This window comes from Bufo gargarizans, chromosome 8 (genome assembly GCF_014858855.1).
Source record: "Bufo gargarizans isolate SCDJY-AF-19 chromosome 8, ASM1485885v1, whole genome shotgun sequence".
Taxonomy (NCBI): domain Eukaryota; kingdom Metazoa; phylum Chordata; class Amphibia; order Anura; family Bufonidae; genus Bufo; species Bufo gargarizans.
Genome location: NC_058087.1, coordinates 183759482 through 183772264, shown reverse-complemented (window position 1 = coordinate 183772264; position 12783 = coordinate 183759482). Strand labels below are relative to the sequence as shown.

The window sequence follows — 12783 nt, the reverse complement described above, 5'->3', positions numbered from 1 at the left end:
GAACAATACACTGTTGAGGTCCTTAAGTGATTTCACTGGTCTGATGATGTCAATTTTGGTCATGTCACTATATTGATACTGTCACATAAATTGATGCCACCCCACTGATGATGTCACATTAAGCAGTATCACTGGTCTGATGACATATTAATCTATGTTATGATCAGGACAGGTTCCCAGCAAGCAGAGATCTTGAAAATGGTGAGTACTTGATGTGTAAATTAAAAGGCCTTGCACAGTTTTTTGCTGTGGGCTGTATATATTTCTAGATTTGTGACCGTCACAAGATCTTTTGCCATGTTAGATCAGATGTCACAGTCTGCCCTGTTAAAATGTCACTTGTCCAAACTGTTTGCTCCTGCTGTTCCACTAGTGTCGGTCTTCACTGTATTTCTAGCATTCTATTCTTGAGTCAGTTGGTGGAGGATGAGCATAGCTATAGATCTTGAATATAAAGGAGTATCTAATACTCTTCTACAACCCATGAAATTGTGTGCTGGGGGGGGGGGGGCAGATAGATAATAATAAGATACCATACAGGTGCCATCATCACAGCAGCCGCAGGGAGCAGGTGACATCATGTGAAAGCGGGCTCTACACAGGGATCATTGTGGACCCTCCCCGGTCATTCCTGGAGGCTTCCATATGGTCCGAGCTGTAGAGAGAGGCTCCACAAGTTGCCAGCGCAGATGGGGGTGACTCAGGTTTTTTTGTAAGGGGGTGTCAGGAAGGAAGAGAGAGAAATAATAGGTCTTCCTGAGGCATTGGCGGGTTCCAGACTTCCATTTTCCTGCACTATAGATAAGCTGGCAGTGGACAAGAGACTGGGCATGCCGCCAGGACTGCCCATGATTCCTGGTTATGCCAGAGGCTAACTAGGCATCTGGTTAATCTGTCAGAAGCCGAGGGCAGCCCTGTAAATGCACAAAGAAGGGAAGGAGGAAGAGACCCAGGTGGGTGGCACGGATCTCAGACACATGAATGGCAGTCCGGGGCGAACATTCCAATATTGGCCATGAATGCCCACCCGCATATAAACTGCATCCCCAGATGCATGTCCCATGCCCAGTACTGGATGCATTAACCTCTTACTTACCAGTAACCCCATCAAAACAGGCTGGTACTACTGGGCAAGTGAAGCAGAAAATGAACACAGGCTGATGCCACAGGGCATTAGTGACAAAAGCCAATGCTGTGTCAAATACAGGGAGTGCAGAATTATTAGGCAAGTTGTATTTTTGAGGATTAATTTTATTATTGAACAACAACCATGTTCTCAATGAACCCAAAAAACTCATTAATATCAAAGCTGAATATTTTTGGAAGTAGTTTTTAGTTTGTTTTTAGTTTTAGCTATTTTAGGGGGATATCTGTGTGTGCAGGTGACTATTACTGTGCATAATTATTAGGCAACTTAACCCTTAAAAAACTAATATATACCCATTTCAATTATTTATTTTTACCAGTGAAACCAATATAACATCTCAACATTCACAAATATACATTTCTGACATTCAAAAACAAAACAAAAACAAATCAGTGACCAATATAGCCACCTTTCTTTGCAAGGACACTCAAAAGCCTGCCATCCATGGATTCTGTCAGTGTTTTGATCTGTTCACCATCAACGTTGCGTGCAGCAGCAACCACAGCCTCCCAGACACTGTTCAGAGAGGTGGACTGTTTTCCCTCCTTGTAAATCTCACATTTGATGATGGACCACAGGTTCTCAATGGGGTTCAGATCAGGTGAACAAGGAGGCCATGTCATTAGATTTTCTTCTTTTATACCCTTTCTTGCCAGCCACGTTGTGGAGTACTTGGACGCGTGTGATGGAGCATTGTCCTGCATGAAAATCATGTTTTTCTTACCTTGCAGACTTCTTCCTGTACCACTGCTTGAAGAAGGTGTCTTCCAGAAACTGGCAGTAGGACTGGGAGTTGAGCTTGACTCCATCCTCAACCCAAAAAGGCCCCACAAGCTCATATTTGATGATACCAGCCCAAACCAGTACTCCACCTCCACCTTGCTGGCGTCTGAGTCGGACTGGAGCTCTCTACCCTTTACCAATCCAGCCACGGGCCCATCCATCTGGCCCATCAAGACTCACTCTCATTTCATCAGTCCATAAAACCTTAGAAAAATCAGTCTTGAGATATTTCTTGGCCCAGTCTTGACGTTTCAGCTTGTGTGTCTTGTTCAGTGGTGGTCGTCTTTCAGCCTTTCTTACCTTGGCCATGTCTCTGAGTATTGCACACCTTATGCTTTTGGGCACTCCAGTGATGTTGCAGCTCTGAAATATGGCCAAACTGGTGGCAAGTGGCATCTTGGCAGCTGCACGCTTGACTTTTCTCAGTTCATGGGCAGTTATTTTGCGCCTTGGTTTTTCCACACGCTTCTTGCGACCCTGTTGACTATTTTGAATGAAACGCTTGATTGTTGGATGATCACGCTTCAGAAGCTTTGCAATTTTAAGAGTGCTGCATCCCTCTGCAAGATATCTCACTATTTTTGACTTTTCTGAGCCTGTCAAGTCCTTCTTTTGACCCATTTTGCCAAAGGAAAGGAAGTTGCCTAATAATTATGCACACCTGATATAGGGTGTTGATGTCATTAGACCACACCCCTTCTCATTACAGAGATGCACATCACCTAATATGCTTAATTGGTAGTAGGCTTTCGAGCCTATACAGCTTGGAGTAAGACAACATGCAGAAAGAGGAGGATGTGGTCAAAATACTCATTTGCCTAATAATTCTGCACGTAGTGTATTTAGAGCTGGTTACACCTATGGTATGAAGGGAAGAGTTTGCATTGCCAGCTGCCAGGGTGGACGTGGACTGTCAGGTGGGCTTTTATAACCTACTGTAGGTCCCTTCCCATTGTGCACTTATCGCTGCAGCTATGATGAAAAGACATAAAGGGCTGGAAGACAGAGCAGAAACGTGTTCACTGGTGGGTGACCGGGTGACCAGAAGGCTCAGTCAGCTCTATGTGGTTTAGTGTCCAGCAGCATTTCTGAGTGCAGATTTGTCTTAAAGGGGACCTCTTACCTGACATGTCTGTTTTAGAAGTCACTTGCATTCCCCGTGAATTAACAATTCTGGAGAAATGTTTCTCATGGCTCTATATTGTATCGTTCCTCTATTATTACTACTGGAAGTTTATGAATGCGTTGCAAGCAGTCTACAAATAAGGGTACAGCTGGGTGTAACTGCAGTAATCCCCTGAGCAGCAGGGGCAGAGGATAGGAGTGGTAGTGGCCCTGATAAGATGTTGTGTCATGGTGTATTCCCTCAGGTCATCGCTCCCTGGGGATCTATGATGTGAATGGATCAGGTAGACATAGAAGAACATCAAAGGAGTGCAAAGGATGAGTTACAGTACATCCAGCTTCATAGAGACTGCATGTACCGCCTTTCTTCGGTCCATGCAATCTCTATTATTTCTGTCTCATTGTGTGAGAAGCCTTTTATTTTTCGGTTCCTGGGCCTGGGGGGGGGGCGCTAAGTGTGCACACATATATCTGTGGGTTCCTGTGACGGGGAGCTGAGTGTGCACACATATATCTGTGGGTTCCTGTGACGGGGAGCTGAGTGTGCACAGATATATCTGTGGTATTCTGGGACGGGGAGCTGAGTGTGCACACATATATCTGTAGGTTCCTGAGACGGGGAGCTGAGTGTGCACAGATATATCTGTGGGTTCCTGGGACGGGGAGCTGAGTGTGCACAGATATATCTGTAGGTTCCTGGGACGGGGAGCTGAGTGTGCACAGATATATCTGTGGGTTCCTGGGACGGGGAGCTGAGTGTGCACAGATATATCTGTAGGTTCCTGGGACGGGGAGCTGAGTGTGCACAGATATATCTGTAGGTTCCTGGGACGGGGAGCTGAGTGTGCACACATATATCTGTAGGTTCCTGGGACGGGGAGCTGAGTGTGCACAGATATATCTGTGGGTTCCTGGGACGGGGAGCTGAGTGTGCACAGATATATCTGTAGGTTCCTGGGACGGGGAGCTGAGTGTGCACACATATATCTGTAGGTTCCTGGGACGGGGAGCTGAGTGTGCACAGATATATCTGTGTGTTCCTGGGATGGGGAGCTGAGTGTGCACAGATATATCTGTGAGTTCCTGGGCCGGTAAGCTATGTGCAGATATACAATGTATGGTGGTGGCAGCCTTGTCCAGATTAAAGGAATGTGATGACTGCTCGCTTTATCTGTTGAGGGGGAAGCAAGGACAGAGATTAAGATTATCGCCCAGCAGCAGCATTGCTCTCTCACTATACGCATACTGTGTGCACCAGCAATAGTCGGCCACCTGATGTTCTCCCTCGGTGCAACCCATCCGAGCACCCCTTATACAGAACTGTGGTGTTGGAGATTTCAGAAGGAACCCTTACAACAAGCATTCATTATTATAGCCTGGCTGTATTATCAGGAGATCCCCTGTCCATAACCCCATACTGATGTCATTGAGGGGTCCGCTGATAGGGCCCCCGTTTTTCACTCTGGTTGACTTTGCTGCAGTGTAATACTCCAGCTGATTGCAAGGGGTTCATAAAGCCAAACCCACTTTGATGATTGATAATAAGGGGTTGTCAGGTGGAGCCATGCTGGGTATATGCTCATTTGGTCGGCAGCCATTTCTTCTAACTTCCCTGCATACACATGCATGCTCAGTTTGGCCAAGTGTTCCGAGAAAAATTATGATTTTATATATGCAAAGGAGCCTCTAGGAGCAATAGGGGCGTTGCCATTACACCTAGAGGCTCTGCTATCTCTGCAACTGCCACACCCTCTCCACTTTGATTTACAGGACCAGGCATTGAAAACATCATCACACTTGGTCCTGTCAATCAAAGTGCAGAGGGCGTGGCAGTTGCAGAGAGAGCAGAGCCTCTAAGTGTAACGGTAACGCCCCCGTTGCTCCTAGATGCTCATTTGCATATATTAAAACATCATTTGTCTCAGCAATGCGGGCACATATGAACATGGGACCAACACAGATGCCTTTAGCTGCCAAGTGCACATGTAACAGGTCAGCCAGTGTCATAGTTACAAAACTGCTGACAGATTCCTTTTTATTGTGTACGTCGATCTTTAGACCTCATATATTAGGGGTGTCACATGGAGAAGCTGCTTGTTTTTTAAATACCCCAACAAACAGCTCCCCATATCTCAGCCTCCTGAGCTGATGTGAGTTTTATACAGGACAGAGGTTAGATTCACCAAAGTAAACCCTGGAAACTATTCCATACATTGTGGCTCGGGTTAGATCTGCTAAGCCTATCTTCTAGCGGTGTTTACAGCCTGGACCAGGCCTGGTTTTTCTCTTGCTAAATCCCATAATGTGGAAAGAGGTAGTAGAAGCTGCTCTATAAACACAGACGGGCCCTAAAAGGTGACCTGGCATGTGCTATGTAAATGACATGTCCCTGAGCTGCCCGGTAGAGGGGGGCTGTGGTCAGAGGAGTGATGCTGTGGATGTGCCCATTGTAGCTGACCTGAGATTTCCATATCCACTCACCCCCAATTCTACATATATAGATGCAGGACTGCAGAGGCGGTACGTCCAACCCTGGTTTAGCCATTTTTCCAGCTACCTGTTTGTTGCCACTAGTGGGGCCCCTGATCTCTGTGGCCCCAAACATTTGGGTAGTATAGCCTGCATCTGATTGGATAACACGTGTGCAGTTCCCAGGGACACAGCGCTACACAATGACCTTACACTGGGCTGCACCTCTGAAATCATCATAGTGCCATACAGTGAACACAAAATAGTGCCGCCATATAACAGTGCCACACAGTGAACCTATAACACTGCCACTATATAATAGTACCACATAGAAAACACAAAATAGTGCCACCATATAGTAGTGCCACACAGTGAACACATAATAGTGCCACAATGTAATAGTGCCACACAGTGAACATATAATAGTGCCACCATAAAATAGTACCACACAGTGAACATAGAATATTGTCACCATATACCAGTACCAAACAATGAACATATGTGCCACTATATAATAGTGCCACACAGTGAACACATTATATTCCAACTATATAATAATGCAACACAGTGAAAACATAATAGTGCTACATGTTGAACAAATAATATTGCCACTATATAATAATGACACACATTAACACATAATAGTGCCACACAGCGAACAAAGCAAATTGCAAAGTGATAAAATTAAAGTGATAAGTAAATAATTTCGGACACATTCCTGCGGTCGAGAGTTTTAGCGCTCAGTACAGGCCGTGTGTCTGACACACCAGTAACAGACCGGGCCATGCTGTCGGCCCTCCATCATGTCTGTCATTAAACCCCTGAGGGGCGCAGCTGTTTGATAGCGAATCTTCTGGCCCCTAAGTGCCCCCTTAGCGGATCACTTTATAACCACAAACCTTTTATCAAATTCTCTCGAGTTCCCATTGCGCACAGTGACCAGGAGGTCGGCGCGGCAGCTCCAGCATCTCCCCGGCCTCCGCTGTCTGATTTTATTATATTTCCATTAGTTCAGACTGCTGGCGACGTCTCTTCACTGTCATTCTCCATTGTCTGGGAAGTGAGGAAATAAAAAGACGCTAATGATGGTCTGGGTGCCCCCCCAACAATTAGAATTGGCATTATCACTTGAATTATACACATTTTCTGTTCCGGGGAGTCAATTGCTTGTCATTTATAGGAAAGTGATTATAATTAAAGGGAAACTTCACCTTGGAATGAAAATTTACAGTAAAAACCGGTGTAAAATTTTGATTTTGAATTATGATGATTTCTTCTCCATTCACATCCGAACCTAAACAAATACTGTTTTTAGATTGCTGTTATCAGACAGCGGTGGATTGTGGGAGCTTAGCTGTCAGGTCACATGTCTGACAGAGGGTGGAGCTAAACCGCTGTCAGTTTCCGAGGGCAACCAGCAGAATTTTGAAGGCAGCTTGCTTTGTGTATGAATGGAGAAATTAGATAACGAGATGACTGTTTTCTTGCAGTGATGCTAAAGCGGGTAATATCGGTGGCCTATACTTAGGATACCCCAGTAATACCTGATCAGTGAAGTACATCTACTGTCATCCATACCAGTTAGCTGAATGAAAGAGCAGCATGGCTTTTGTTTACACGAGCACAGTGCCATGCATGTACTTGTGGCCGTGACTGGTACTGCAGCCCCCCATTCATGTGAATAGATCTGAGGGTTGCAAAAAGTCGTTATGTCTCATAATCAAAATGGTCGCTAAGCCTTGCTGCAGAAGGGTTGTCACCCAGCTTTCCCAGAACCCTAAATCGCAAATCTGTCTATTCATGTAGCCATACACCCCACACCCCCATAATGGTACATAACCAGGTATGCCGTGCAGGTAAGAAGAAGTTGTAACGGCTGCCATATTGTTTGTCACCCAGATTTTCTGGAAACAGATAACTAAGAGTCAACAAAAAAAAACTTGTCAGAGGAGGATGCTCTATGACTTATCTTTTAGTTGTTTTAAAATCAAGGTGCAGATTTCTTACTTTTCTTAATGCCTAAAGGTTGAGAAACCATTGCTGGCCACAGACAGAGGGCCTCGGAGGAGAAGAGGCCTTGTTACCCATGGCAACTAATCAGAGATCAGCTTACATTTGTCCAGTGTAGTTCAGAACATGAGAGCTGCTCTCTGATTGGTTGCTAGGGGCATCAGGCTGAGATTTAGTCTTGAGGCCTAGAGATTTTTTTCTAATGACTGGATATTTTCTTGGTATGGCAAAAACCGCAAGAAATGTTAAGTTTAATTCAATTCTACATATTTGTGGGCCTCAGATGAGAAGAGGCTTTGTGACCCTTGGCAACCAATCAGAGATCAGCTTACATTTGTCCAATATAGTTTAGAAAATGAAACCTGTTCTCTGATTTGTTGCTAGGGGACAACAGGCTGAGATTTAGTCCATGAGGCCTAGTGATTTCCATATAGTGACTGGATATGTTCTTGGTATGGCAAGAATTGCAAGAAATTATAAGTTCAATTCAATTCTACATATTTGTGGGTGTTGCTTGTAGCATCTGGGCCCAAAAGCAAAATCTGTAACAGGGTCCCCCACCATATACCATTTATAATACATGGAAGAGAGGGCTTTGGGCCCCTTCAAGTACCAAGACTGCTACCTCACACCCCCTTTAGCTATGCCCCCTAGTGGATGCAGACAGGGCTGGATTGGCCATAGGCCCTACAGGGAATGCCCAGGAGGCCGCCAAGGCTCCCCTCATAATGACCTGAAGCTCTCAGCCTTAATTAATCTTAGGCGCATCGGTTACTTATCCACCTGGCAGGCGGCTGTAGGTCCCCTCTTAAAATCAACTGTACTCCCATCCTCAGGATGGTGATATAGTTGAATACTGCAGCAGAGATGGCAGTATTTTGTGCTGCACTGTGGTATTTGGCTGTTCTGGGGCGGTATTTTGTACTGCTGGATATGCCTTCTGTCAGTTTGGACCCTCCTACAGCATAGGGCCACTTTTATTTTTTTAATTTTTTTCTAAGGGCCACTTTACCGGGCAAAGCATTTAGGCAAGGGGAGCAAAGTTAGGTTTTCTACCATACGCATAATGGACTGTTGATTAGTTATGGCTCCAGTGTGTAATTGATGGGGGTCCTAGAGTTTGGATACAGAGACGTAACTGCTGCAGCACCGTCCATTTTCTTCTGTACCAGCGCAACTCAAAACCTCTGTAATGAGTAATGACACAATCCCGTTTAAGGTTTTAGGTCAAGAGCAGCGCCTTTTTGGAAAAAAGAAAGCCAAAAGGGCCATAGTACTTAATCCAGAGCCGTAACCCCTCATTCAAGGGGGTCTTCAGCAGATGGACCCCCACCCATTAGAGGAAGGCATGGGCAAACCCGTTTGAGCCCTGTTCATACAGTGTAAACAGAGGGTTTATCTGAGGTTTTTCCATGATTTTGTGCAAATTGGTGCGACACATAGTGTGAATGGGCATTCCTAAATCCCCTATTTAGTGAAAATACGGCATGATCAAAGCCACGGCGAATACGGCGTATGTGAACGAAGCCATTGTCAGCATCCAGGCAGACGTTTTATTGTGTTTGTTGTTTCAATAGTAATTACAGAAAGTAAAGGCCTATAAAATGTGTTTGGATAAGGCAGAGTAACCTTGGTGAGCGATCGGACAGCAGATGGGGATTAATGCTGCGGGCCGCCCTGCCAGAGCACAAGCACTAACTGGAGCTCTTTCCAATTTAAAGGGACATTTATCTCGGTGGGGAGCATCTGGGTTTCCGTCACATGGGCCAAAGATTCTGATTTCTGCCATAAACGTGTATCTTAATCTTCTGGGCAAGGCTGAGTGAAATGTTGGCAACCCCTGGCATTTAACACTGGGGCACATGCACTGCCCTGGGAGTCCTTCCCTCTGCATAGGTGCACTGATAATTGTCCTTGCTAGTCGTTTTCACGTCACTTGCGCCGTTTTACAGCAATTTCCCATAATGCACTACACAGAGCGAACAATATTCCATGTGATTACATAATAATAATAATAATATAATTTATTATTTGTATTATTATTATGATAGCACATTCTGATAACTGGACACAATGCAACAATCATCAATTCTCTCTGCACATAGGCTGCTCTAGCCCTGGTAATGCTGAGACTTGTAGTTCTACGGTTCTACCACAGCTGACATGCATACAAACCTCCCTCAGTGTCATATTGTATTGACATAATATCTCCTTATGCAAAGTGTCCCCGTCCCCTCTTATAATCCTCTTCTGTGACAGCATAATACTGTGTACATTGCTCTACTGCCCTCTAATCCCTCTCTATATACAATGTATCAGCTTATCTTCAGTGTAGCCCTGGGAGCTGATACATAGTAGCAGTACAGTGTGGCTGGCACCCCAGGGGGTGTATGGAATCAGGACCCCACCACCACCCCCAGCCCTGGCTCTCCCTTCCTCCTCCCTGCTCTCCCCCTCCCTTCCTTGCAGGCTCTTGTTTCTCCCTCCCTCCTCCCTTCTCTCCTCCTCTCATCCTTCCCTTCGCTGCCTCACATCTCCCTGCCGCCCTGTCTGGGGCTCAATAGTCACCCGATCCCTTCTCACCAGTGGCCCTCTGAGGTCTCACCCTGAGCTGGGAGGGGTGGGGGGAGAGGAGCACCCTCCCTGCCCCCTCTGCACACAGTCACAGGAGACCCTGCTTGGCACAGAGAAGACCCCTGCAAGAAGGACAGAGTCCAGTGGGGGGTGAGTGGGGGCTTTTTCCTTTTTAGGGTGTGTGAGTTGGGGGGAATGTTTACATGCACATCTGCAGATATGGGGGAAGGGGGGTACCCTCAGCTACTCTGCCACCATGCAGATGCCCAGGGGCCTGTTGCATGAGATGTATGGAAGAAGAGGCCTCTTCTTTAGGGTGTGGGGATGCACCCCCTCCTGGTTTATTTATTAGTATTTCATTACTGATACATTGTATCTGTGTATATACCCCCCCAATTAACTTGTATGGGAGGCCTTCCCTCCCTGCACCATGCCTTTTCCATCTCAAGAATTCCAGTGGGCAGAGTATGTTGGCATGTAGCTCCAAGCTTGTTAAAATATCCTTCCCTCCCTAAAATACCTCCTGGCACAGTGAACTAATTGTGCTGCTACCTCTGCAATTCCTATATTATGCCATAGAACTTACCCCACCCTATGCCAAAAGCATGGCACCAGTGTCCACTTTTTTTTTTCTAAATGAATACATTTCATGGGTACCATAATATAACTTCTAGGGAGTCCTGGGATGAGATTGCAGGATCCATCTTGCTCTGTAACCCTTTGTTCCCTGGAGGGTCTCCATGCCTGGGGTGGGGGGAGGTTGTGTGCAGGAAGTTTAGGTTGTGGCAATACTTATTCCCTGGTACCATTTGCATTGTAGTCACTTGTTTTGTTAACAGGGTCTTTTACATTGAGTTCACCTTCTTCTTCTTACCCCCCTTTTTTTACAATTTGGCTTTTGAACCTTATTAACCACTTGTGCGCTGGGCAGATTCTACGTTTAACCACTGACGTCCCGGACCTGTCGTGAGCTCTTAAATCCGGAAAAACCTGCTGCGGCAGCCATGTATGTGCGTTCATGGGGTGAAATATGTTGTGGCATTTTTATCTTTATTTTTGTTTGGGTGGTGGTGGGTGTTTTGATCGTTTCCTTTTTTAACTTTGGTTTTTTCGCACTTAATCCGTAGCTAAAGCTGATGACGTCCGTGTAAGGGAAGAATTTTTTTGTTTTTCTTGTCGTAACTTTAAACCATGCCTTGTGATTTCCAAGGAACACATTTGGGTTAGGCTTGTAAACATTGGGCACACGGAGGGACGGGCAGGGTGAGGAAAGGGTAGTTTAAAGTGTGTTGACCCTAAAATAAAAAGTCACTTATATCTGTTTCTAGGAAAGCTTGGTGACCATCAGCATGTCCGCCATGGGAACTTAGTATAACTCAAATAAAACACATAAACTCAATGCAGATGTTGTCCCTGGTCAGATTTGACTTCAGGACCACAATGTTAGAAGGGAAGGTTAGTTGGGACACCAGACGTGGTAAGATCATGGCATTCTTGAATTTTCACCCAAAATGCATTGCGCTTCGTAGTTTGATTTGCAATTTTATTTCAAGCGTGCGAATAATTGTCACAGCGTAGCCCTTACCTAATATTACCATCAATATCGATTTATGTTACTACAATAGTAACACAAACGGATATATTGTTCCATTTATTCCCCTTCACCAGCGAGCGCCCCGAATGTTGGATATTTTGTCAGATTAGAGGCAAGTTTTCGCTGGTTTCTTTCACATCTATGGAGCACCAGTAAGACGTCCGTCATGGCTTTATAAGCAGCCAAGATACAATGTTTGCGTTTCTTGTGTCAGTAGAGCTGGAGCACCAAGGAGATGTAAGCCCGGGAGGATCACTCTAGCAGGATACTAGTGATGAGTCTTCTTGTATTTAATATTTTCAGCTCCAGTCTCATTTACAGTCCATGCTTCTTCTGAGAAAGCTGGGTGACAACAAAAGATACTTACCATTCAAGTTCCAATAGGGTTGTCACTCAGTTTTTCCAGGTCTGTAAAATGCAAATCTGCTGGTATATGAAGGGATGTTTTTATAGTTTATATATAGAAATAAAGTAACCAGAGCTGCACTCACTATTCTGCTGGAGTCACTGTGTACATACATTACATTACTAATCCTGTACTGATCCGGAGTTACATCCTGTATTATACTCCAGAGCTGCAATCACTATTCTGCTGGTGCAGTCACTGTGTACATACATTACATTACTTATCCTGTACTGATGCTGAGTTACATCCTGTATTATACTCCAGAGCTGCACTCACTATTCTGCTGGAGTCACATTGTACATACATTACATTACTAATCCTGTACTGATCCTGAGTTACATCCTGTATTATACTCCAGAGCTGCACTCATTATTCTGCTGGTGCAGTCACTGTGTACATACATTACATTACTTATCCTGTACTGATCCTGAGTTACATCCTGTATTATACTCCAGAGCTGCACTCACTATTCTGCTGGTGCAGTCACTGTGTACATACATTACATTACTATCCTGTACTGATCCCGAGTTACATCCTGTATTATACTCCAGAGCTGCACTCACTATTCTGCTGGTGCAGTCACTGTGTACATACATTACTTATCCTGTACTGATCCTGAGTTACATCCTGTATTATACTCCAGAGCTGCACTCACTATTCTGCTGGTGCAGTCAC

The 12783-nt window shown here is 45.1% G+C and overlaps 1 protein-coding gene across 4 annotated transcripts in view; it reads left to right on the top strand.

The window, feature by feature from the left end:
- EPN2 (epsin 2) overlaps positions 1-12783 on the top strand; it is a 50703-nt gene that overhangs the window by 3659 nt on the left and 34261 nt on the right. For 3 of the 4 annotated variants that reach the window (XM_044304663.1, XM_044304660.1, XM_044304661.1), the window contains exon 1: positions 10053-10258. The exons of the other annotated variant lie outside the window; for it this stretch is intronic. The gene's annotated coding sequence lies outside the window, so the exon portion shown is untranslated. Of the gene's footprint in view, positions 1-10052; positions 10259-12783 lie in introns of those variants that run through there. 4 annotated transcript variants of the gene reach the window in all.